The sequence below is a fragment of the Larus michahellis genome, chromosome 3, assembly GCF_964199755.1.
Source record: "Larus michahellis chromosome 3, bLarMic1.1, whole genome shotgun sequence".
NCBI lineage: Eukaryota > Metazoa > Chordata > Aves > Charadriiformes > Laridae > Larus > Larus michahellis.
In genome coordinates, this window is record NC_133898.1 from 63,165,555 (window position 1) to 63,192,825 (window position 27,271).

At 43.3% G+C, this 27,271-nt stretch overlaps 2 protein-coding genes across 3 annotated transcripts in view; both read left to right on the forward strand.

Moving 5' to 3' along the window:
- SCAF8 (SR-related CTD associated factor 8) overlaps window positions 1-4,737 on the forward strand; it is a 172,461-nt gene extending 167,724 nt beyond the window's left edge. Inside the window, exon 21 of the mRNA XM_074580467.1 lies at window positions 4,618-4,737. The gene's annotated coding sequence lies outside the window, so the exon portion shown is untranslated. The remainder of the gene's footprint in view (window positions 1-4,617) is intronic.
- TIAM2 (TIAM Rac1 associated GEF 2) overlaps window positions 1-27,271 on the forward strand; it is a 175,699-nt gene that overhangs the window by 28,517 nt on the left and 119,911 nt on the right. For both annotated transcript variants that reach the window (XM_074580462.1, XM_074580463.1), the window contains one exon: window positions 4,618-4,775. The gene's annotated coding sequence lies outside the window, so the exon portion shown is untranslated. The remainder of the gene's footprint in view (window positions 1-4,617; window positions 4,776-27,271) is intronic.

Consider the following 27,271-nt stretch of genomic DNA (forward strand, 5'->3'; position numbering starts at 1 on the left):
CAGTTGTGGTATGTACATAACGCTGTGTACATTCCTGTCAAGTATCAGTGTCATCCTTCATTGCTCACCTGAGCCAACTAATTCATGACTGCAGTTCTTTGGCAGGGATTTGCAGATGCATGTTGAACCTCTGGCCTGGGTTTGTTTATTTTGTAAAAACACAATAATTCAAAAAAAATTATACAGGTGGCTGTGAAATCCAAGGCAAGAATACATAGGACTTCCTAAAGAATAAAGTAAAATAAAAAACAACTCAGAAGTTTAACACTGAAAGTTTGTTTTTTTGTTGTTATGTTGTGGTTCTTTTATTTTGAAGTTAAGTAAAGAGGAAAGCAGTTTAATGCAGAACTAATTAATGCACATTTCTCTGGGGTGGAGTGATCTCTGTTCAGTCACACCTTCTCCACAGTAACTCAAGTGGATTAATCAATGATCATCTTCCTAATTAAACTGCTGAGTAGAGAGTTAGAGGCTTTAGATGATGATCCTTAGTTTTATGTAGAATCAGTGAATTAAAGGTAAGTAATGTGAGCAAGATGTTCCTTTTTTGATAGGATTTGTCAAAGGTTAGGAAGAAGGTCAGCGTTTGTGTTCATGTGCTGCCTCTGAAATGTACATCATCAACAAAAATTTAAAAAACCAACCTTTCGAGAAATATATTCTGAAAATAGGAGGAAAGGTGGGGAAAGAAGTGCTTTGGATACTGGCTTGGCTCAGTTCTGCATCTGTGACAGAGCAGTTAGGGTAGATCCTGAAACTCTGCTCAGGAATGTGAAGTTTCCCAAAACAAACCCCCAGGCATGGGGAAGCAAAGTCCTTGTGCAGACGGCTTCTGCCTTCTGGGCAGAGCTGCCCACGGTGGCACAGCCCTGCCTTGGCGGGCTGGCCGGACGGAGGCACTCAGTAAATGGTCCCTTCCTGCTGACCAGAGGGTTCACTTGCCCATGAGTAGCACTGGAGAGCTGTCTGCAGTGCAGTTTATAGGAGGGCACTGTGCTGTCATTAGTTTGCTACAAGCATCTAACCCTCCTGGGCAACCAGACGAACACCACACCTCTCTGCTTGCTTCTTGCCAGACCTGTTGAGGTTTGGTAGCATCTCATACCTCCCTTTCGACACGGGAGATGTACTACAGCTGAAATGAGTTGGAGGTGTTTGTAGAGTTGTGTTCCCGAATTGCTCAGCACCTGGTCATTGTACACTGGCTTTAACCAGGGGCTATAGTTTGTACTGAAGATGTCTGGTAATCCAGCAAAAAAAAAAAAACAAGCCCAAAATAACAACAGTTGGTGTCTGCTCCCTGCTTGTGCAGGTGGCACATACCGTGTGTTTGTACAGCCTTCCCCAGAGAGCAATTGAGGAACTACATCTGTGACTTGAATCTTGCTATTGAGCGTACAATGTACTTTATGGTAGAAGTGGAAGGGTCCATAGTATCTTTGGACTAATGTATTTACTTCACTGCCACAAGTCATTTGTTGGGGTTTATTTTTGTGTACCCCCCTAGTCAGCAGGCAAATGAGAATATAAGATTAATGACAAACTGAAGTTCTGGTACCATAGCACTTACTGTCTAATCTATTCTGTGAAGACATTCGCAGCTATGCCTACCTCTCTGTCCTTAACTAAATGGCAGAGCCTATGGTGTTTGCCATGTATACTGCACAGAATTTTGTCATTGTTAGTGTACAGGAGGCTAGAATCTCAGTCTGGGATGCATGAGATTTATGTGACTGTTCCTTTAGTATAGCAGTTCTTTTGTCTTTTGATTAATACTTTCTCTTTTTTACCCTTCTCCCTTTTTTTTTTTTGATGCGTGAGGATTTTTTCAGATTGATCCCTTCAGAAGTGCTTTGCCCTTGGTAGAAGTTTGATGAGAATCCTTGGTATTAAAAGACTTGTTTTAGGAAAAGGGAAAGAGGAGTGTTGTAAGATCACTGATCTTACATGTTTCCTCCTAGTCTGCTATAAAAAGATAAATATATATCTTTTATATATATAAAAAAAGATACTTGAATGGGTAAAGCTCTGTATGTATGTAGCAACATCCTACTCTTTATTTGGAGGCCTTTAGATTTTCCTTATGTTAAGCCTTATTATTCAGGGCTGCACAGCTAGGAGGAAACGGGTATCACAGAGCTGGCAGAGCATTGCTGGGAAGTTTGTATTCACCATGGCAAACTTCCTTCAACATTTGATGGACCGTTTGCAGGGGAGCATCGTGACCTCCCTGGGAGGTAGCTTGCTGGGAGTGCTGGAAGCTCTTCAGAAAATCTGGCCCTCTTCCCTGGCCGGGAAGTTTTCTTCAAACAGAGCAGGATATTGTCCTTAAGAAGTCTCTGAGTTAAGACCTGACTGGTAGGGAGCTGTTGTATTACTTTGCCATAAATCAGTTCTTTTATATCAAAAGTAGTACAGCATCTGCCTGCTATAAACAGTGTGCTCTCATTTCTGCTGTTCTTGCCCAGACTGAAGTGTTTTAGCTGTACATTTACAAATCTGGGATGACTGAGTGTTAGTGCCGTGAGGTCACCATGGCTGTAATTAGCCAACAGCCAGCTGCGTTTCCCCTATAGTTATGGGCCAGCAAAAATCCAGGGGAGTCAGGTTTGCCCATGAGGGCAGTGTTTAACTCTACATTGTTGAAATTACATGTGTACACTGACACGAGCCTCGCATTTAGCGTCATACTAGGTCTCACTCTGTGTCTGTCAAAGCATCAGCAAAGAAGCCCTGCCTGCAAAGAGCTGAAAAATGTGGTTCCAGCAGCACAGGGAAAATGCCCGAGCAGCTCTCTGCAGTGAGCTGGAACACAGGAAGAAAAAGGGCACTTCTCAGTTCAGGGTTTTCACCATCATGCGGGTGAGAGCAAGCTACTGTCCAAGTCTTTTGAGTCTTAGCTGCTGGTGTTGGGGAGCTGGGGGGACCGTGGTGAAGGAAGCACTGTGTCTCTGAGGAGCGGAGCCGTGCTGTGCCATTGGGTAGGAAAAAGTAAGTATGACAAAAAATACACATCAGGCATGGCAGCGGGGCTATAAACTTTGCGTCAGAAAGGATCACCTGAATGCCATCGCCGTGGCACTCGCAGCCCTGCCCTGCAGCGCTTGGCTCTGTGTCTCTTGCAGCGACGATGAGGAGAGTTTTGGTGGTCTGAATGTTCTGCGTAGATAGATGCATGCCCTTCCCCACCAGCAAAGCGAGTCTCTATTTTGTATTTGGAACTTTACAAGTGGTTTTATGGTAACAACTAAGGAAAATAGTACTTGCACCTTATTACTCACACTTCCTTTTGGGTGTAACTTGCAGCCTGATACTACTCTTTACTTTGCTGGCCCATTGTTGATTTGTCCCTTCTGGGTGGTTTTGCAGCTTGTATTATTTGCTATTTTGTCTGTGTTTTTGTTTTAATGGGACAGCCTTCTTTTTTGGTGAAGTCGGTTTGCAATTTTTCTCTAATTCTACCGAGTAATCTTTTAAAAAGAAAACTTCTGGTACTGTGTTGCCCTATTTGTATGCTTGACAGCTTTAGATGGAGGAGTAACCCCTAGTTTCTATTTTACATGTTTACATGGAACAGTTGACAATCCGTTTTGTTGTATACTGACTCCATCACCAGGCTTTTCAGTGAGATCTGCCTTTTGAAGCATGAGTACGATATAATTCTTGTGTTAGTTTTAATTCTGTGGTATGTCAGTTTAACTGTTGTAGAAATAAGGGTATTTTTATGACAAGGTGCTGTGTGCCGTGAAGAAGCTGTTAAAAATCAGCCGTGCCAATTTAAACATCACAGAAAATATTGTAATACAATCTGACACTTTGCAGCATGAAAACGACAGACTTTTGTAGAGCATGAAGTTCTCCTTGCCAGCTTTTGGGAGCTCAGTGAGACACCAGCTTCAGTCAATCCACATTAAACAAGAAGAGCGGTTTATGTCTTCTGTCTTGCCATTTTCAGGTGGTGTGGGCAAAAGAGCAGCTGGTTACTCCGTATCAGTCTGCTCAAAAGCAGTAGCCCTTCAAAGCCTGGCACAGCTGGTGCAAGAAAACTTCCATGGGAGATCTTTGTAGCTGATGCGTGGATATTTTGTAGAGGTCCTGGCTGGGATTTGATAGCCTGTCCAGGCCTGGGATGCAAGGAGCTTTAAATAAGAACATATGGGAACAGACCTGAAGGTGCTTTTGAGTGGATTGCAGTCCTTTTGTGGTGCAGGCACCATTTGTGGTCAATGCCACTGCTGTAGAAAAGGGCTGGTGGTGGTGCTGGTCCCTTTCCAAGCTGCCTTTCCTGGTTGTGTGTTTCCCAGATGGAAACCTGGACAGCTTAAGAAAAAGTCCTCTTGAAGCACGTGTTTGTAATGTGTTGTGTTACCGGTTTCTAACTTCCCTTTGTATACAGAGAGAAGGTTTTAGCTGCTGCGCAGGAGTGGTCTGCGCAGAACGCATGAGTGAGGTATGAATTGAGTGGGGATGTTTCCTGCTGCTTTTTTTTTTTTTGCAGGCGAATTGTTGGCTTTGCATGGGAGAGGTCAGTGATTTCCTTGGCAGTGGTTCAGAACAAAACCTATTTCTAATGTGTCTGGGGATACATGTGTTAACAAAACAGTTTTTGTTTTTCAGATTGCCAGTGCTACGAAAATAGAGGCTTCCAGAAAAAAAGTCTTCAGCTGGTGAAGCAGCAAGGGCAGTGCTGAGAATACACCCCACCCACCCTCCCTGCTTTCACCCCAGGATGCCAAGGGAAACGAGGCATGCGGAGAGCAATTAAATTATGCAAGGTTGGTTTGTTTGTTTTTATTTTGTCCATTTGTTTATTTCTGAATGTATAAACTGGATTATGAAACAGTTATAGGCCAAGGTCCAGATACAACCAGCTTAAAACTCACTTTAGTCCCTGGATCTTAACAGTTCATATTGGCTGGGTGCCTTTGAGGTTTTGGAGTCAACCGAGAGCGAACACCAGCACTGGGGGGAACGCAGGCTATCTGAATTGTTTCTCTCGAGGCATTCATCCAACTCTTAATGCCTCTGACTTCAAAATAGATTGTATTTACAAAACTTCAGTCCAGACGAGCGTCCAAATCTGTAAATAGCATAGATGCAGTTTTCTATACTTAACTTAAGGAGGGAGAGGGAGGGGTTTAGGCTTTTTACTGCCCAGCTATTAAGAGTGTTATGATGTGGTAGATGTCTGCCTATCAAAGGAGAGGGAAGGGATGAGCAGTTTCTGGTGTAGACTGCATCATTCCAGAATTAGACAGAAAATTACCAGCAAAGAGATGCCCTGCTCCTGATGTCTCACTGTCCCGAAAGGACAGAGCAGTGTTAAAGTTTGGTTCCAGTGATCATCAGATGTCTTTCTCCGGTAGTCACATACCTTCTGGTGGCATATGAGAGAGAGAGAGATGCTTTGGTTGAGGGCTTGAAAGACCTGTGCAACTGAGTTTATGGGAGGGCAGGTTTCCTCCACCCCCTTTAGTTTTGTCATGTGAAATGAAGGGGTTGTTTTAGAGATTTTAAAAGACTTAATCATGATGCTTTATAAAAGGGTGATGAGAAAGTGTTTCTTCAACTTTTCATTATTTTTAAGTGCTTCAACATTGTTTGCTATTATTAGTTGAAGAACCTCACATTGTTGTGAATACTGTGCTGTCTGCTACACCGTGTGTGCCACTAGTTAACACAAAATTCCAGACATGTTTGGGCTTTGTAGCAGGAGTCCACTCCACAACCCTAACAAAGCCACTTTTTAGGAAGTTCAGGCCTATTGGCAGTCCTGCACATCACAGAGACCTAGGGAGAGGGTTGGACCTGAACACATCCAGCTCATCCTCATTCCCCGGGAGTTTGTCTGATGCGATCTTAAACACATCCACTGGTGAGGGCTGCAATTTCAGAGGGATTTGGTCTCATATTGTGCTAGGACGGGATTGCTTTTCTTGCCTGATGAAATACTTTGGGGGAAAATTGTGCTGAAAAAACCAAGGGAACTCTCCAAGTTGCAGGTTTTACTCTGAGTGACAAACACCAGGCAGGTGACTTTTAGACCTGATTATTATATGATATTCAAACAGTCAAAAAAAATTAAAAAAACCATATATATTCAGTTTATTTTGTAACCCACTCATCTCTTTTAATATCTCTTACATATACACTATATTATATATATTATATTATATATATATTTATACAATATATATATACTCTAGACGTGTTATTTATTAAATATAATGGAGCATTGCTACATTTTGTCATGACTTTAGAGTTCTGCCACTTGAAAGGAACTTAGGGCACCGGTGCCACAGAAGTAAACAAGCACAAGCTCTGCATTTGCTGTTCTTTGGTTAGTAAAGTATTTGACCTATTCTTTTCTAAAACAGACAGGTTATTTTTAATACTAGCTTATACACTCAGAATATATTATAAAATGAAAAAAGATTTGCAGGAATGATCGGTGTTACGTTGAACATGATTACAACAGTCTAGAAGCTCTTCCAAATTTTGGAGTTTTCCCTCCTCAAAAAAGTAAAGTAATACAAACGAACAACCCCAAAATAGTCAACTCCTAACTGATTTTGATAAAAGGACAGCCGTGATGCTGTGCCATTGTGACTGATACAACTAGACTTACTGTTCTGGTGTGTTGTGCCATGCTCTGTTGCCTCAGGTTTAAAGTGTCACTGAGATTTTATATACTGCAGCACTCAAGCAGTCTCAGTTTCTCGTGTTAGCCAACCTATAGGGCGCTTGGGGTTTTTTTGGGGGGGGGGTTTGTTTGATCTGGAAGTATTGGACCTGATCCTAAAGTTTAATGAAACTAATGTGTGTTGGGGGATTGGGTCCCACAACCATCAGAGCCTGCTGGTGGTTCTTTGCCGTGTTTCAGTGCTGTGGGCTAGATGCACTATTTATTGCCTTGCAAGTTCTTCAGCTTTTAGCAGTCAGTATGTTTTGTTTCTTATTGATTGTGATCGCCTACAGCTTTCCAAAAAGCAGTGAAAACCCAGAGTGAGTTTGTCAGTGGCAGGAGGTGATTTTGAGAACCATGTGAAGACATGGAAGGGAAAATTACGGCACACAAATTCCTCATGATAAACATACCAAGAGCATCCTAAAATTATAAAGCAGTGTAGTGCATTAAAGCATTAATTTGCATTTTGGCTAAGGCGTAGCTGCATTTTTGAACTATCCCTTTAATTCTGCTCTGTTAATTACCTGCTGGCCAGTTCCTGGGGTGGAAGCAGCAGGAGCTACGCCTGCAGCAGTTCCCTGACGTAGTGGTTTCTGTCAGACAGGGCAGTGGGACTCCTAAGGTTAACTTCGAAACCTGGGGTCTCCTGCTGTAGACCAGCAGACAGACTTGAACAGGAATCTAATTAAAAAGTCCAAGATGTTGAATAAAGCTCACAAGTGCCATCTGTTCAGTTTTACAACCTGAAATTACTCGGTGAATCACAGTAACAAGTTTGATTGTTCCTGTGTTTGCGTTGTAGCTGAATTTCGTTACAGCAGCCAGCCTGCACAAGCAGAGTTGTGCAGACTCTGTTAGTGCTAATAACCGCATGGATTTCATTAAGCATTCCAGCAAAGTATGTTCTGGAGATAGCGGTGGTTTAAAAACTAATCTCATGAGGAAGGCATTGATACCCTGCAAGCCCTGTGCTGATTTACCAGCTCAGACCATGCTTGGAAGGGGCACCGCATGCTGGGCATGAAGAAGAAACCTGGCAAGGCACCCTTCCTCGGGCTCTGCAGGAGCAAACCCTTCCTGGCTGGATGGAGTTCCTGCTGGAAGGAGGCACGTGGGTCGTCCCCTTTTCAGGGCAGTGGACTCTGGTTCCCCAGGTCTGAGGGCTTCTGGGTCATGCAACCAAAGAACCTGCTTGCTGCACATTGCACATAGGCTTCGAAGCATCACTCTGCCTTTGGGCACCACTCAGAAGACACAAGCATGGATGCCCATACTACACACTGACTCTCAACTTGGTCTGGAGAGTGATTTGTTGTGCATGTGCGAGGTGTGGAAAACCTGAGTTAGGAAGAGAGCTGGTTAGCACAGAGATAGGGATGTGCTGAAGGTGGTAAGAGTGAAGTACCTATTGGTATGTGTTCATGCTGGATCTTCAATGGTGCTATAGCCTGAGGAAGATGGACACCTGATTTTTCAGAAGAGCCTCTTTTGAAGCAAAGCTGATGCATAATTGAGATAAGTAGGTCGCTGTGTGCTTACTTTAATAGCTGTTTAATTATGACCCAGCATTGCTGGCATATGCAGTAAGACTGTGGACTCAGATGTTCAATTAAGATATGATCATAACTCCATCTGTAGACTCTTGCAACAAATTGTTCCTAGGTTAAAGTAATTAAAACTAAGGCTTGGTTCACTATCTCCTTTCCAAGTGAAAGTCTTACTCATGTGGTTGATTGGATGGGAAAATGCCAAACACAAGTTTGTAGACCCAGGGGAGAAAAAAAAAAACAAATTTGTGATAGAATGAGCAGGAAGCTAATCAAACGTGAGGAGAAGAATATGCAGCAGTGCCTTCACACAAACCATGGAACAGAGCAATCTTAAAAACTCATTCAGTAACATATAATGTTGGTAACAACAGTGTACATTCAAACTTCATGCGAAACAAGGTAGGGACGTGGCTGAGAGAAGCTTTGTGGCTATTAGGGCAAGCCCCTGTGACTGATGTTCAGGTGTACTGTACAAGAGGAAAAATGCAAAAAAGGCTGAGGAAGCAGAAGAAAACACTGGTCTACTGAGGGAAGCCTTGTGGTTTGCTGTTTAAGCTCTGTATTCAGGAAACGATTTCTTATTGACAGGCAACAATGGATAAACTCAGTAAAACTGAATTACTGATTTCCTAAAAAATCAATCTGGTGTATGCATTTTTTGCAGTGTAACCCTAGAAGGAATATGTAAGGCCCTAAAGATTTTGAGTTGAGATAATATTCCTATCTCAATAGTTACTGCCTACCCTTATTTTCTAGTTGTACATTAATTTCCCCATTGTCTTGGTGCTCTCTGTCACAGCCTTGTCCTCCACTGCCCCGCAGGTCAACTGCACCGGCAGCAAGGATCATCAGCCTTACTAAAGATGACACCGAAAAGTTAGGCATGCTTGACAAAGTTTAATGATGCTACCCTCCAGCCACAGGCAGCTCTCCCTGTTACATACGTCCAGTTTGACACTTCTGTAAGCTGGCACTGCTGGCAAGATGCTGGGATGAAAGGATCAAGGTGGCACCTTTTCCCCATGGTGCTGTTGGGTTGGGGTGTGGGAAGAGGAACACAACTTCCTGGGGGACCGTGGGGTGCTGACCCTGTGGTACCCCTGGGATAACTACCTGTGTGCCTGCTCTTGCTCTGTGGACAGCAAGATGTAGCTTGTCCGTCGTTCTGGAGAGCTCATGCTCCTTCCCTGTAACGGGAGGTGGCAGGGGGTTGGTGTGTGTAGGTAGCGCAGCTGATATGCAGTAAGCATCACCCAAGGTTTTTCCTGGTCTGTATGTCCAGGCCTCGAGCAGAAAGGATGGTGCTCCATGTGTGAGCATGGGAGCAGGAGGAGTATCTGTGTTTATATTTCTCCAAGAGGCATTTTAACTGAGCTCACTGTCAGTTGGGGTAGATCATTGTTCTCCCACTGTCATCACCAGGCTACGGACATCCCTGCTCATGGTCCTGACAGCTCCTGCTTTTTGTCAGCTCAGAGACGTACCCTCCTGAGGAGGAGCTCTCATTCCTGCTCCCTCTTTCCAGTGTCCTGTGAAACCTTACAGCGTGGTCTACTTATATATTGTGTTCTACCTTGATGTGTCAGAGAGGTCTTTTTTTTTTTTTTCTTAAAATTATGTACAGTGAATGTTCCCTACAGTCTTCAGCTGAATTTTCATATGGAGCTAGTCTCTTAAAAGCCATGTTATGCCTTCGTATTGGAGAATGACATATTTCAAAATCATTGACTGTGTAGTACAAGATAATGTTAAATAGGATAGCAAAATGATCTTGGAAATAAAAGATCCAGCAAAGAAAATGATGGGTTGTGGATATTGAGTATCCTCACATCAAAACGGAGTCAATGTTTCTTGTTCACGTGCTCAAGCCCTACACAACCTTCAATGTCTTAGAAAAGCATGGTGGACAGTATTAAAAAGAAATTTGTGGGGGATTTTTTTCTCTCTAAAAGACAACATTTAATAAAGTATTGCCTCTCGATATTTGCTGTTACAAGCAGGCTTGGTGTTTAGTCCAGTCTAAAGGTTGCATATACTTGCGTGACCTGAAATTTAAATTTTAATTACTGTTCTGGCTGGCCTGTTGTTGGCATTTAAAAAATTTGTTATTGATGGAACTGAACAAAACAGGTGTGCTAAATTTGAGATTTTTCATAAACATAATTAAAAATACTTTTTTTTTTTTTAAAAAAGAAAATATGATGCGTAATAATTCAGTAGTTCTGGAGTTCAGTGCACTTCCCTGTAGCAATGCTGATCTGGTAGAAGTTCCTACAATGCTGTAGAATTTAGTTTTCAAGTGGCTGGGCTGGTAAATGTAGCCTCAGCTTATTCATTAAGATCTTGCATGAGAGCTCCGCTTTTCGTATAGCAATACAGTTGCTGCTTAGGTTGCCCAGAAGTGGGTAGTTTGTATATGAGTAACAGCTGAAGTTAAGAGTCCAGTATCTTATGAAAGACATTTGGCATTAGGTATATTTATTCCTTTGGACCTATCAAGCCATTTGATTTCCAGAAACACTCATTCTTTGAAGTCTCTGCTGTATATATGAAGAGGTGACAACATAATTGCAAAACTCCCTTTCATTTGGGACCGGAGCAGAATTTGAATGGAAACCAAATGGTGCCACCCACTTTCCTGCATCTCTGATAAGGGATCTTGCACACAGATCACTGAGGAACTTCCCTCTAACCTTAAAAAAAAAACCAAAAAACAAAATCAACTTCCCTCCCCACCAGTTTTAGGAAGTGCAGTGCTCTGTATTGAGTCGCTGCAAAACTGAGTTTTAATGTTGCAGATCTTTTCCCCCACTATTAAAACACGACTGGTGTAAGAGCTGCTGTACTGTGTTTTCCTGGGCGTGAAACAGTGGAAAGGGCAGGGCATGGTCCAAATCTGTATCACAGGGACCGATAAATCAACTACCGAAGCATTGAACCTCCGGCTTGTTGGCGTATCAGAGGGAGCGGGAGAAATTGCATGGAAGATCGAAGGCATCAGAAGTGGTGATTAAAACAATCCTACTTATTGTTTTAGTTTTAATATTTCAAAGCTTTTTCTTTACTCTTTTCTGCTTTATGAGTTGGCACAATGGATGAAATTCTGCCGCTATTGAAGTTAGCGGGAAGTTTGCCATCAGCTTTAAAGGGACCAAGATTTCACCCACGGTGTTTTAAGACGGTTTGAGTGATTGTACAGTATGTGTGCATTTTATGATTCCTTGGTTTGTAGGTAATAGTGAAACTGTTAGATATCTTTTTACGTGAAGGAAATTATACTTATTTTTACAGCAGGAAGTTTCCCCTAGTTACAGGTACTGATTTTCTCAAAACTTCCTTTTTCTTTTTGTCTACAGGGAAGGGCATTTTTACTGTCAGACCTAACTTTCGCTTAAGAGAAAAATTAACAGTATTTTTTGACTTGTGAGTTATACAGTAGTAAAACTAGTCTTACATTTCTTTGCTGCTTAGCTGACACACTTTTGGTATTTCACCAGCTATGTGGCCTCAATGTACTTAATGGTAAAACTGCACGTGAAATCTCTTGAGAAAAGGACTCTTGGAATGATTCATGGAATGATATAGATGTTCTCCTGATTGCTGTCTTGAAACAGACCTGTTAATTCCTCTAGTGGGCAAGGAAAAAAATTGCAAGAAATGATTACATTTAAAGTGTGTGTCAGTGTAATCTGCTTGTGTAGACCTCTGTGTATTCAAATTCATATAGAATACTTCTGCTCTTTTTCACTAGAAAATAATAGTATAAAGATGTCTCATCTTGATTCTTAGCCTGAAGTTAGATGCATTTATTTTTTTTTAACATATTGTGTACATACCTGCGTGCGTGGCTTTCATATATTTTAATTTCCATTAAAAGTGGTATGAAGGGTGAGTGGAAATAGTAGAATATTGAGCAATAATAAGATAGTAGGCCGAGATATTTCTTCATTTTCTGTCTATTTTTAACTGGTAAAATTTACTGAGATGAAAAGCAGCTCTCTAGTACCATGCATTCGTTTAAACCCTCATGAGCTATGTCCTAGCATTCCTTAATAAAATCCATGTTAAAATGTTATTGAGTTCATCTGGCTTCCAGGATGTGATCTTCTGTTGCATGTAGGCAAACCTGACTGGAACGCGATTATTTCTTTGCATCTGTTGATATCTTGCTGTAACCTGAATTAAGTGCTCTTGAGGGCAGGGACTGAATTTTCACTTCGTCCACTACTTGATGCAGTAGGAGCTTGTGGGAAGGGAACGGAGGCTTTTGAGCATTAGAGCAGAATAACACGTGCTAATGGGATGGTATCTGAATGGAACTGGGAGTAGTTCATGGAATCTTAGAATGATAGAATGGGTTGGGTTGGAATGGACCTCTAAAGGTCATCTAGTCCACCCATCCTGCAACGAGCAGGGACATCTTCAACTAGATCAGGTTGCTCAGACCCCCATCTAGCTTGACCTTGAGTGTTTCCGGGGATGGGGCATCTACCACTTTTCTGGGCAATCTGTTCCAGTGTTTCACCACATCCACCGTAGGAAATGTCTTCTTTAGATCTAGACAGAATCTACTGTCCTTTAGTTTAAAACCACTACCCCTTGTCCCATCGCTACAGGCCCTACTGAAAAGTCTATTCCCATCTTCCTCATAAGCCCCCTTTCATGAGGGAGACAGACGAGGAGAAGAGGAGAAAGTTCTGGCATGAGGTTTATTGCGACCTTTTTCCATGTGGCCTTCTTTTTCCCAGCAATTTCTTGAGCATTCACCACCCATTAATCTTCAGCTTTCTTGTTTTTGCAGCCGCTGCAGGTCCCCCTGCCTGTCCATAGCCACCATAGATGAACTGTGACAGTACTGGAACGGTTAGTACCCAATAAAGCATATTTCCAGGTGGCAGACAGCGAACTATTCTGTAACTTGTCGCCTTATTCATCCTTTTCTCCTCTCAGGACCCGGAAACCGTGCTGGGAGAAGGAAACCTTTTTGGTGCTTGCTCGTTCCTCATGTCAGCAGCATCTGGGTTGTTTCAGGAGCTCAGCAGATTGCTGTGCTAGAGCTTAGGAAATTATTGTAAGATGTCTGTGTTGGTTTATTTCCTGTGTGTCATTTCCTGTGATATTTCTACAGAATAGCCCTTTCTGTTACACAGACATAAATCACTGGCGCTATAATGCTGCCATAGAAAATGGAGCAGTACGTTACCATGCACACACGCAATGAGACTGTAGCGCTGTCCGCTAATGCTATTAAATATACTTAATGTAGTGGTAGATTTCTGGAGAATCAAGAGTGAATTCCTGTGGGAGTAACAAAATTACAAATTAGTGGACATTCAAGTCTCACTTTGTGATAAGTCTAAATGTATTTCTGTCTTCTGAAATGCTTTTGGAACAGCTTGAATTTTTAGCTAATGTACATATCCTCTAGCTTTTACAGCCTGTAATTTCTTTACTGTTGTCTTTGTTCTCCCTAGAACATTTTTCATTTCTTCTTAAAATAATGTGAATTTAGATCAAAGTGTTAGCAAATAGCACAGGATTGGCTGTACACCCAGAATCTCAAAATCAGTATTTATCCAGACTATATATAGGCGATTGATTAAAGTGGTTTCAGGTTTTGTGTAAGTCAAGAAGCTATTTATGTGTGTTGGAATAAAAGCCATAGTGTTGAACAAAGTTTTCATTATTCACAGAAGTTTGAAATGAAATGATGTTTGATTTCCAAGGCTTTTGTAGAATCAGCAAAGGAAGATTTATAGTAAAATCCAGGAGATGAAGGGTGGGTTTCCTAAGTTCTTTGGACTTCATGGGGAAAAATACAGAGAATGAAGTTGACGTTTGACAATTTTTAGAAATTAATGTATTGCAAGGCCAGAAATGATCACTGTGATCGTCTAGTTTGATTTCCTGAATAACACGGATTGCATGACTGAATTTTTGGTCTTTCTAAAGAAACACGAGTTCACGTATTTTTGTTTTTAAAAAAGAAAATAGGCTGCAATTCTTGATAGACTGCTTCATGATTACTCTATTTCTGTAATTCCTCCCAAACCTTGCTTTGTTTCTGGTTGCTGCTGAACACTGGTTCCCCTAAGTGGACCTGTGAGCCTCACCCACCACGTCCCCTTCCATGTTCTTGCTGAAATGTGGTGAAATAAGCAGTATATGGTGCTTCACCAGTTGCTGCTTTTCTGCACATGCTTTGACAGACACTCCACAACGTGAAATCCTTTTCTGCTGAACTAAGTGTGCAGCCTGTAGGAAAAAATGTAGCAATAGAGCTTGGGGTAGCTGAGCCCCATCCGTCCCTTGGCCACCATTCTGCCTGGAGAAGCCCTCTTGTCCGTGCGCCCATCTCTCTTCTCCCTGTCTTTCCCCCTTTTCCCCCCACCCTTCACTGGGGATAACCACAACACTTCAGCAGATTTGTAAATGAAAAGCCCTGTTCGTTATGATAATATGCCCTGTGTAATTCTTTGACTGTGCTTTGCCAGGCAGTAGCAGGTGGCATTCAGCAGTAAACTGCCTGATTTTTGAACTAGTTACAATAGCGGAAAATTGTAATAATTTCCCTAGACAAAGTTTTGGCATCACTGAACACTGTGGGGATTTTACCAACAATGAGATGTGGGTCAGTGTTCATCCACTGCTGTTTTCTTCTTTCTCCCCCTGCCCTTGGCAACTCTGGGGAAGATTTGCCCTACAGGGACAGAGGTGGCAATCTGATTGTAGTGCTGAGCATTGCATCCTGCAACAGTCAGTTATGGTTACTGACGGTCCGGGTCAGAACCATGTCATTCGTTAAAATGTTGTGAAATCTTAAAACCAAGGCTTTATACCTGAAAGGATTTGGAAACCTTAGTTACAGAGTCACTGCTTCTGTCTAGACTGTGGAAAGAAAAGAGTGAGTGTTACACTGTGAAGTGGTAGCTTACTTTTTGGCTAAAAAGTAACAAAAATATTCTGTATGTTACACAGAAAACTGACTTTGTCATGAAGGTCAATTTTCATTTGAAAAAAAAATAAATATGCAGAACTATACTGTCAGCTAGGGGATGTTTTTTTCCAAACACTTCTGCAGAGACTGTGTGGAAAATTTATACAATGATTTTTCCCAAAATGTAGTCTAATTCTGAAAAGGCTATTTTAAAGCAAATGCAGTACGTAAAAGTTTCAAAGCCATTAGTTGTAAGCTGTGTGCTATTTATTTGGAAATGATTGCTTTTGCCTATTTCCTGTAAAAATGGATCCAACCTGCTGACACTTGCAACAACCATTTTTTTGTTTCGTTTTGGCACAGTCAGTTACTGGAGGCTTTTAGCACCATTGTAAGGGATAATACCTCATTTCCCTCCCACGTTGCCATTTTTTTGCTAATTTGTCTGTATATGTAACCTTCCTAAAGTAGCTGGGTCTTAGATGTCCTTATATTTAGAAAGCTTCCCTTGACGTCTATGCAAAGGTTTCCTCATTGAAAATCATGCTGATTTAGTTCTCATCGATTCTTGATGAGGCTGGCCAACAGCTGATCCCAAGTCTCTTTATATACTTTTATATACTGAAAGAATATTCTGCTTTCCACTTTTTGTTCTCTTTTCTAAAGAGGTTTGTCTTTCCTTTTTTATTTCTTCAAATTGCCTGTGTTTGTCTCTTGAATAACTGAACAAAGTAAGTCTCTAAAAGTTCCAGCTATATTGATGAAAGCCAGATTTATCTTTGATCATTTTAATAAATCAAAGAATGTTTTTTCTTGTTTAAAAAAATTTGACTCGTATTGTTTTGTACCTATATTGTTTTAATCGTAGTGTCATTCCTACTTCCTTCACGCACACCTTGTAAAGAAAAGGTGCACTAAAAGGAAAAAAAACATAAACACAACAACACAAAAATGATGATTTGCATGAGAAGAAATGTAAATTAGTTTCCATTTATTTCAGGAAGTTGTTGGAGCTACTCTCAAAGCTCATCACTTTTTTCCCTACCTGTTGTCATCGTGATGTTTTATTCTGTGACTTATTTGTAGAGCATGCTTTTCAAACAAATGGAAAAAAATGTGGCCTTCATTTGGACTCTCAGTTGCACCACTGTGAAAGATACAGGATGGAGCTGCTGTTTTGCTGGTAAAGACCAAGGACGTGTCACACATTCAGAGGAATTTATTGCCTAGATTCAACAACGTAATGTGCAAATACGCAGTTGGAATGTTGCTAGCTAAAGAGAGGAAGACGGTAGATGGAAATAATTGCAAAATATTATGATGCATTTATCTGTTTAATTGGATGATGGAGCTTGCATTCCTGTACCTGACTTCGGGAAATCAAATCTCCCTCCTTGCGGGAGGGGGAGGGCTGCAGAAGAGAGAGGAGAAGGACAGCTGGGCTCTCAGACCTTGTGCTGCTGTAGAGTCCCTATGTGAAAATGCATTCAGAGGTTTGGTGAAATAATGGAGCATTTGGAGATGGGCTGTGCAGTATCAGGCACGTCAGGGAGCAGCAGTGGTCTGGGGTGGGGTTCCTGTTGGCAGCTGGTGCCGGGGTCTGCCTGGGTCACCAGATAGCGGATAACAGCCGTTGGAGCAGCTGCGGGAAAGGGGGTCCCTCCCGGGGTCTCCCCCCCGTGATGTTGGCACCCACTGGAGGGGCTCTGCTGGTGGGAAGATAAACTTCCCTGGAAGGCGGAGTGCCAAAGTACATTAAAAGTTGTCTTTTGGGTGAGCTCTTCTTAACACCCTTAGAAAGGGCCCTGACAGTGGCCTTCTCCCAGGTTCAAGTCCTCGAAGGGGTCGGAGAAAGGTGTGGGTTGCAAGGGGCGCAGTAGGCAGGGGGGCGGCAGGGCTGGGCAGGCAGCACCTTGCTCCACTCTGCCTGTACGCAGGGGCTGCATGACAGTTTGTGTCACTTCTGGAGTCTCTTTGCTCCTCTCAGCTGGTGGCTAGGACACGTTTGCGCCTGTCCTCTCTATTTTCAGAGCAACAAAAACCCGGCAACTCGGGTGTCACAGTGCATTTAGCCTGGGAGGCTTTCTGGAGGGAGGCAGGCAGGCAGCTAGCTAGAAATAACTTGATGTTGCAAGGGAAAAATGATCTTGATTTATTGTCTGATTTCAGAGCATCAGTGCTCTCTCTGTGTAATAAATAGTTCATATTCACTGCTTCATTTTGTTTTCTTTAATAAGCTGTTATAGTGGAAGAAAAGATTGCTGTTCAAAGATTATTCAAGGCTAGTTTTGACACCACGGCACAGACGGAATAAAGAAATATAACAGAAGTTGGTACTCCTGCTAGCTGGGGTGGGCAGAGGAACTTGAAGTCCAAGGATGTGAGTGGGAGAAGCCCACATAAACCCACAGGATGACAGCACGGCCATCTGGCCGTCTCGCAGGCGTTGGCTCAGACGTCCTCAATTCTCCTCGTATGAGAGATTTGAAGCACAGAGCTGTGGCAGAAAGTGTTACCCATATCCTGAAGGCCAGGTCGCAAAAGCCAAGTGATGCAGTTAGATAAGTGGGTGGGGAGAGCCAGGCGGTTGAGATGGATGCAGCCATGCAGCAGAGGAGCTCCCTTACACCAGGAGCTCAGCCCTGTTCCTGAGCAGCCGGCTCCAAACCAGCACCCACAGCAGAAAGCTGCTGGAGGCCAACCAAGTGGGCACAACCCGACCTGCTGTGTTACCTCGCGTGGATAACTGATTGGGTTTTGGAGACTTGTTCTCAGGCTGTGGTCGGAGCAGAAAGCAGGGAGAGGAGGAGCAGGTGGGGTGGCTGGCAGGGGCCAGAGGGAGCGAAGAAGGGGGACTTCTGAGGCTCTGAGCGATCTGATCTAGTTAAAGGTGTCCCTGCTTACTGCAGGGGAGTTGGACTAGATGACCTTTAAAGGTCCCTTCCAACCCAACACATTCTATGATTCTGCAGGAGGGGGAGTGGGGATGGAAAATAGTTGTTCAGCTGATGAAATTTGTGGCGCTGATGTGATAGTAAGGGAAGATGGGAAGAGGAGATGATGGAGAAGAATGTCTAGAAAAAAGAATCCAGGAAGCACAGGGAAGAAAATCAATACATGGTGGAGTTTATGTTTTATAATTACTTGGTGAGCAAAAAGGCGACTATGAGATGAGACAAAGCTGGCATGTAATTGGGACAGCTCGACGGCACCCCCTCGTTGCTCAGGTTGTAAGATACCTGGATTACTACACCAGGCTACATCCATGAGGATTCTTCTATCTGTAGAAATTGTTTGAATTTTCAGTTAGGCTTTTCTTTGAAGAGAGGTAGCATTCGTGTAGTAACGCCTATACGTGCAGATGTTTCTTATCTTCTTGGAAAAGGAAGTAGGAGAGTTATTTCAAGGCAGACAGGATACCCTTATCTGGTGCTCTCCTTTTTTCAATTACTGCAAGATGTGCAACTTGTCACAAAAGAGGAAAGGCTTATTTCCAGGAAAAGTAACAGTTGAAAGTGTCGATGAGTATGTTATTGGGGAAAAAAAAACCTGAAACAACCTCATAGTGTGGCTTGTATCTTGTATTTTCATAGCAAGAGACGAGGCATGCATAATGTTCTGGCTGCAAGATTACTCAAAAGAGAACAGCTAGTACAAGCACCCAGCTATCTCTGGTGCTTGTTTGAAAGGGGATGAATTAGTCTCCGAAATGCCTCCGAAATTCCACTAACTGTGGCAGGAACTTGGATTACTGGTTAATTTACCAAGTTAGCTAAGATCAGAGGAGATTAATCTTGCCACCTCTCCCTTTCCTCACTGCTGGAGGCGCCCAGTGCAGAAGAGCTGTCCAGGGGGTGTCCGGGCAGCGCTTTGGGGAAGTCCGGGCTGCGTGGCAGAGCCATGTGCTGTCTCCGCGTAGGAACAAATAATGGCGCTTGTACACCGTTTGGTTGCCGCACAGATGGAGTCGAAATGGCATTTCAGGCCGAGTTCTCCACAGTTGTTTATGGCTTGTAGCGGTTTCAGGAAACGCTGCAATATTAATGTTGCTGGGATTCTTGGATGGTGCCATTTCCGTCACTTCAGGAGCCATTGTTCTGGTGTGTGAAGGGCTGCAGAGCATGTGTCTGACACAGGGACGGCACACAAACGTTTGTGCTAAGATGTACTGCCTTTTTTTTTTTTTTTTTTTTTTTTTTTTTAAAAATAAAGGGCTTTAATTTTCTTACGACATTTTTGCTTTGTGGTCTATCACTCTGTACTTCTTACAGGGTTTAACCAGTAGAGTTTAATCAAAACCTTCAGTTAACACAAATATTTTTTTTTTTCTTTATGTAAGAAAAGTTTGAAAATTTCCAAGGTGTTGTTTTCCAATTAGTTGTTTTTACAGACCACAGCAGCTTGTTGACATGTTAGCAGCAAATGTAAGCCTGCACAAAGTTGTGAGAACCCGATGATTAGAAACCGATCCAGGAGGTTCATACATTTGCAGTGGATTCAGAATAGGAAATCTCTCCCTTTTTCAGATGCAGAAAACTCATCTACTATTACTATGTACTGCCTTCCTGCGAGTTATTCTCAGTAGTAATACAATGATCAGCATGCACAGTGATAGCAAAAACTTTCCAGCAGCATTCCTGTGAAGCTGTGAATCACACTTCTGTTGAGATGCCTCTTGATAGACTGCGTGAACAATGGTAGTTTAGAGATATTTATGATGAATTATATGAATGTGAACACGGTGTGAATTACAATATGAATTATCTTTTGATTTGCAGAATATGTTACGTCTGTTCAGCTAATGCTGCTCTTAGAGATGGGGTTACTGCTGTATTTACAAAATGGTCTTCTCCAGTTACGTGGCTGTCCCTGTTATGACTGTTCGATTAACAAGCAGGTCTAACAACTCCTCCCAGATAGATTAAGTAATATTCTTTTCAATTTGCTGTTGGAGAAGCTAAATGTAATCAAAGGTGCAAACCCAGTGGTATTGAATCTGGTATTTGAAGCCAGAAGTGGCTTCCTGCATAGGCAGTCTTTTGAGCAAGTCTTTATTGTTTAGTGCGTATTTTCCATTTTTGTAGCTGTGATTTCTCAAATCATGGTTCATTAAAGTGGAATTAATCTAAAACTAGAATTTAGGTGATTGGTGTAGGATAGGCCTAATATTTTCTCACTCGTTCATGCAGAAGTGGCTGTGTTAGAAGGCAGTCTCCGCTGCCTGTTGCGGCTGTGTGCTTGAGAGGACATGCAGGAACTGGATGTTTCTTCTGAATTATTTTGAAACTTTGACAAGGACAGCATGAGTCTGAATAGATGCCATTGCTTTATAGCTTTCTTCTGTGAAATACTGATCAAAGCCATAGCTTTAACTGTTCTAGGATGTATCTGGCTCTCTCGCCTTACCTCATAAGATCCTAGAGGAGGATTAAATGATGTGGTTGTGGTGCTCAGAGGCACAACATTTGGTTGGTATGGGCAGTGAGTCTCCAGCTCATGTTTTTCGTGGACTAGCTTGTTTCCGGGGCGGCTCCCAGTGCGCTTTTGTGCAGCTTGCAGGGAGGCTGGGCTGGGCTGCTGGGTCACCCCCAGAAGTGCTTGGGGGGGTAGCGGGGTGCAGAGAAGCAGTCCTGGTCATAGAGTGATCTTACAGACTTCTCCTTTGTGTTTTGCTACCAGAGAATTGGACATCCGCTACTGTGGCCGAGTTGCTTTTAGGCCCAGCCTGGGGAGGTCTGCACCGCAGTGACAGCTTCTGCTTTCCTTTACAAAAGCTGGCTCTTGCGTTGGGGTGTTCCTATAAAAGGGGCTGTGGCCGTACCTGGTGGCCAGCCTTGGCCCTGAGATTGCTGCCCACATGTTGCTTGCTTATGTAGCCACCCGTGCCCGTACGTTGGGGACCGGCTCCTGCTGCGAGGCTGCTCAGAGTTAAACTGCGGAGGAACAGAGAGAAGGAGGGATGGGGAGCAGCGTGAAACACATTTGTTTTTAGAGACGTCTTAAGTTTTGGTGAAAATTGGAACTGAACATTTGTGTGCACTTAATTAAGGGGGAGGGGGGAAAAAAGTACAGTTTTATTCTTGCTGGCGGAGCTTGTGATGATGCTGTCATGGGCTCACACGTCGCCAGAAGCGAACTCAAAACAGGAGGAGAGTGGCCTTTGTGTGGTCCCCGCAGGCAGCAGGCGAGCCCTGTGCGGGTTGCACGGCTTGGTGCCACCACGGTCTCAAGGTGCCACCGACTGTCTGCTTCTGCCCCTCTCTGCTGAGTCCTGGGGCCAGGCTGTCATATTCTCCTCTCTTCTCGTACTTCATCTCCTCTGGCTACTCCTTGGTCCTTCCTCTCTTTCTCAAGGCAAAGGCTTTTGGTTTAGCGAGTGCTTTTTTTGGCAGGCAAGGAGTGAAGTACTGTTGCCCTGTCTGCATACCTACCCAAAAGTCATCTCCAGGAAGCGTGTTCTTCAACCCCCCTTATGTGGCAAAACTCTGAGTCATGTTGAACTATCTGTCCTTAATACCCCTTGATTAGGAAACGGCAACAACTTCGCTGCTCAGCACAAGGCTAGGTAGGCAGGCAAAACGGCAATTCCCACCCCCCGGCACAGAACATGCTGTTTTCTTGCTTGTATTATTTGCACTTCACAAATATTTCTCCTGCTTGACACCATGCAAAACAATGTTGTTTTGTTTTCATGCTTTCTTTTCTCTTGGTCAAATGTTTATGTTTAGAACTTGATTAGTTAAAGCACTCGGGGAAAATTAACTCAAGTAGAGCCTGCCTTTTTCAATGGCAAAACAAAACATGAGGCGGTTTGAGTGGAATCAGTGTTTATCTTGCTCACAAATGAAGGCTCAGATAATACTCCGCACATTGTTATTGATTTCTTTCCTTTTAGTGCTTTTTTGGGTGCATCAAATGCCTTAATATGCAGCAGACATCATCAAAAGCTAGCCTGACAAACAGCCTGAAACACTGCTTACAGCAACATTTGCTCGTTCTTAATGACTTTTTAGTAGATCAGTTGAGCGATTTCAGCAGCGAGTTTCCAGCAGATTGTGGATTGCCCTTAGATTTAAGAACCATCTTTCGTCTGCTTCTCACCTGGTGGCTGGAAACATGTTTTGCCTCTGGTTAGCTCTGCAATCTGGCTTTTAAAAAGAGGATGTCTGACACTGGTAACGTTAACCCCCGTTATCATTGCCATTCATTAACTTTCAATAGCTCTAGTTGTTCTCTTACAGCATTTTGTGATGGGTAACGTTACCCGTCAGCCCAAACTGCCTTAGAGGAGCGTGCACCCATTGCTTCCCTCCTGAGGGCATCAGCTGGAGGGGAGCCAAATCCCCTTCAAGGGGTCCCTGCGGGGTTGGCGTGAGGGGTTTTTTTCCTTGCAAAGACCGTGATGGGGCTTCAAAACGAAGGCTGTGTAGCCTCATGCCCTCGTGCTCCCCTTCAGGCTTCCTGGGCCTTCCTCAGCCCACCAGGACAGCCCCCAGGCTCCTGGGTGATCAGGGGAGGACGTGTTACCTCTGGTAGGGAAATGGTAGCGTGCATCGTTTAAAACAACAAAACAAGGATTGCAATTGGGCAAATCAGTCTGGAAACTGTCCTGTCGCTTAATGTGGTCCTAGGTCTCTGTTGCCTGCAAAATGTATGGTGGTGGTCTCCCTCCCTTTTTTTTTTTTTTTCTTGTCTAAGTCCAGACTGCATTTTTGTCCAACTGATTTATTTCAATCTGTGGAAAAACTGGGATCTCTAGCTTTTTTTGTCCACTTAACGGATTTAGCAGAACAGGGATTTTGGTGATACTGGTCATGAAAAGTATCGAACCAAACTGCATTTACCTGACAAACATCTGCAGAGGTCTGTGGGCTCGGTCCCTGTTGCAGGCCTAGGCAGCCGTGTCATCGTGAATTATATATAAACAGCCCCAGGACAGAGGTTTGACCAGGGGGCCTGCAGAGGCTGCTGCCCCCAGCCCCTGCCTGCCTGCGGGGCAGCGGCTGGCAGCGCTGGCAGGTCCCGGGGTGATGGATCCGTGCTCTCCGCCACCACGGTCACAGGGCTTTGCTCCTGGGATGAACCCTGAGAAAAAGGGCAAACCACCCAGGGCCGGTCAGGTCAGACCCTTAAAAACTCGGGGGGTGGGCTCGGCTGTAAAATCTAGTTAATAAATGCTATGTTTTATTGGCAGAACAACGCGCGAGACCTTTAAAAAATCTTGATTTGCCATCCCAATTGTATTACAAGTCAGCATCACCTTTTTGGCTTCCATTTTCTTCTCTTTCATCCTCAGATTGTTCCTGCAACCGAAGAGGAAATAATTCTGACAATCATTTATCGAAGGTAGCTAATAAAACAATGGAAGGATGTAGGCTGAGGCATAAATGGGATATTGTGACAGATGTAGATGATTATTAACCAGCTGATGTTTCCGCAAAGGCTTCTAATCATAAACACAGCATGGAGCGAATCTGGGTGTATTAATAGCAAAGGTTTTATGGAAAATCTGAGTGTGGGCTTTTTCTTTAACATCCCATTTCCTGCTTTAATTGATAGAGTGTGAAGCTTTCATACAAATAATTTGGAAAAGATTATTTTGCGTCTCTGACATTAAGTACATGGTACAGGCCAGGAACAACATGTTGCGGAAGGATTTCTTGAAAAGGACTCCTACAGTGATGCTTTTTTAGAGATGTGACTAGTGACAAATGCTAAACTCGGTGATATAATAAAGCCAAGTGGTTGTGGTAGAGGAATATCTATTTGTGTCCATGCAACCTACGTTTTAATGTGACTTTGCAGGAAAGAGGAAGATATTATCAGAGAGAGAGCGTTATGCTTTGAAGCTTGTGGGCTACGCTTCCAATTTTTCCCTGGCTTTCTATCAAATGTCCTCTTAGTTTTAGTCTCATATTGTTCTGTGTGATGTTTTGGGAAATATAATGCTAGGTTTGTATTGTAATCGCTGGGTTAGAGTTGAAATAGCTTAAACGTGCACCTTTCTTTCTGAGGCTCAGCTACGACTTTAGCCTCTCACTCTCCTTTTCTGAATTTCTGAGGGGCGACTAAAAAGGTTAAACAGAAATTACCCAAATAGAGTGATGAAAGCTCGATTTAACATCTTATACCGCGAATCTGCAAATATTGAGTCCTGATACCATTTGCAAGCATAAACAGTTTGTTTGCCTTATAGCAGCTGGTATTTCTGATGTGTAGAGTGGCTGCTTGCAGTGGGGATAAAATGGGGTAGAAAATGTTGAGGAAGAGACATATCATTATATTTCATTATAATTCACTATAACACATTCACTATAATACATTAAAAAGACAATATGAGTGCCAATGCATGTGTTGTTTTAATAATAGTTTATATTCTGCCAGTATCAGCCAATATATTTCAGACATTTCGTGACTGGAAGGACCCCATCTCAAAATTTGTAAATAAGGGAAAATAGCATAAGTTTAATCAAAAGATATGCGCAGGAACCAGTTTCTCCATTGGTCACCCCCCACACTCCAGAAACATGGTATAAAGCCAAAGGGGACCAGTAGTATTGAACTTGCAGCAGTCCTGTGGCTGCAGCACCTGCAGGAACACCGACGGCTCCGCAGCAAAGCTGGGCTTTCGTTCACAGCACTTGCTGCACACGGTCTCTCCTAGATCTGGATCTTGTTTTCTGATGGCTAATTAAAAGAAACTTTATTATTCTTGATCTTAATTGTTCTCTATTTTTTTTTCTTTTTTCTTTGTTTTTCTTTTTCTTCCCCTCAAAGCTGCTGCTCTGCTAAAGAAATCTGCTTAAATTAAGCAGTCTGTGCCAAGTGAAATCATTCAATTATTGGTGCTTTTCGGTCTTTCCTTTGAATAAACAGAGCCTTCCTGACGGCAGGGCAGTTCCTCAGGAATTCCTTTATGGTGAATTAGGCAGGGCAGTGATGAATAACTGAGGGCAAAGGACACCCTGAGCAGCGAACCAAATTGATTACCTAAGTCCTCAGCTAACTTCTTTAGGGCAATTTTGGATGGGTCCCCGGTATGCTCTAAGGCATAGGTGGAGCCTAATCTCACCCCAGGGGCCAGCTCTTGTTAATGTCTTCTGCTGTGTTATCTACCATGCCTGCACGCAGCTTTATAGGGGCTAGAGCTGTGTAATGGGTCAAGGGTGTGCAAGAAAGACCAGGAGCTGGTGTCTCTGCACAGTCACACTCATGGACCCCCACCAGTGCACGTGGGGGTGGTGGTGAAAGGACCTCACTGTGGCGCCAGGTAGCCCCATGTCACTGGCCGTCTGCCCTCTTCCAGCTTGTTCGCCTTGGTGGCCTTCCCTCTTGGCATGTCTGAGAGGGCTCCAGCAGTCATGGGCTTTGCCACATGGTCATTCCCCATCCCGGTGCTCAAGGGGTCCAGAAGCTGCCAGGGTCCAGCCTGCCCGTGCCCCCGCTCACTCCTGCCACCCCAGTGCAGAGCGGGCACCTACCAGGGGAACACAGCAACACAATTTCACCATCCTGCCATGCCTTGGGGAGAGGTTAAAGCATCTGTCAAGAAGCCTAGAGAGACCCTTTGCCAATATTTTCTGTCTACAGCTAACCTGTGATCTGCCATATCTTGTTACAGGAGAGAACAAAACATCATGGCATGGTCTGTGTTTAAGTGCACTTGATTTAGTAGCAGCCTAATGTGATCCGCACCTTCTTGAGAGACTTGTCATTTCCAGCAGTCCTTTCGTTTATTTTTTTTCCTTTAACTTATGAGTTAAAGCTACTGAGGCTATAACCATAACAGCAGAGCGTCAAACCAGTCTGTAGGGATGTGGAGAGTGATCCCCCTCTTTGTATCCTGTACGCAACTAATGTGTTGTCTGATCACTGTCTTGAAAGGTGAATCAAAGGTTGTTTATTACACTTTTTTTTTTCTCTCCATTGTCCTTTCATCTCCTTTGAATTGTTCTCTCAAGATTCATTGAAAATATGATCCATTGTTACCCATCTGGTTAGGTTTGAAGAGGCCCTGGATTTAATACTGAGTGCTGCTCCGCTCCCTGGTGAAGACGTTGGAGACGTGATCAAAGATAGAGTGAGGAAAGGGGATGTGGGACTTGGGATAAGAGCAGGAGGAGTGATGATTTCAGCCATTCATCTTTGCACTGCCAGCTCACTGTGCTGGTAAGAAGCTATTTCAGCACTGTCTGTTTTTTTCAGAGTTAGACTGATGATGAAATATGCTGCTTCTTATGGAAACTATACAGACTTATTGTGAAATAGGCATCAACGTGGATTTAGGAGCATCCCATCCCCACTGTTGCTTTCCAAAGAGGGTGGACCCAAATGGATCAGTCTTTGCTCCTGTGCAGCCCCTAGGCACTTCTTCCTTACCTTTTCCCTGAAAGAAGAATCTTCAAAGGATGCCAAGTTTTGGGGGTAACTTTAGCTCACAGGCTTTAATCAAACCTGCATCTTCAGGTGCCCATACAGCACAGAAATTCAGTGCCTGCTGGGGAATCATTTGGATCTTTGATTTTTTTATTTTTCTTAATAATTTTTATTTTAAGTGGAGTGTTCCAGGGGAAAATAGTAGAAGCAGCAGGTGGAAGATGCATGGGACAGCAGTTGAAGTTTCCTACACTCACCGGTGGCAGATTGGCATGCGCCGTTTAGATTTATTCTTCACTTCCAGATTCTTTCAAGCAATTGCTACTTCCAGTGACAACATGGAAGTATGTTAGCAACCGACATGCTAGCAAACTCCTGAGAGAGTAACCTTTTTCTTGGAAGAAAGAGGAAAGGGAAGCACTGCGGGAAGCTATATTTCATTATCTTGGATATATAGAATGGAAGTGAGTTCTGACACTGGCCCCTCTCTGCTTCTGAGATTAAGTTCTCATGCTCTGTGAAATGTTGTCTGGGGCAATATGCTTCCCTCCAGTAAATACTTAACTAGCTGCATCTTCATCGGAATTAAACAAGGTGCTACCCTGCTATAGATGACATGTACTTATCTTGCGATTTGTGCTTCTTATTCATTCAAATTGAGCAGAAATGGTAGATGATGTGTGGAGAGACAAGGGAAGGGAAAGGCTGGGTGGGAAACAA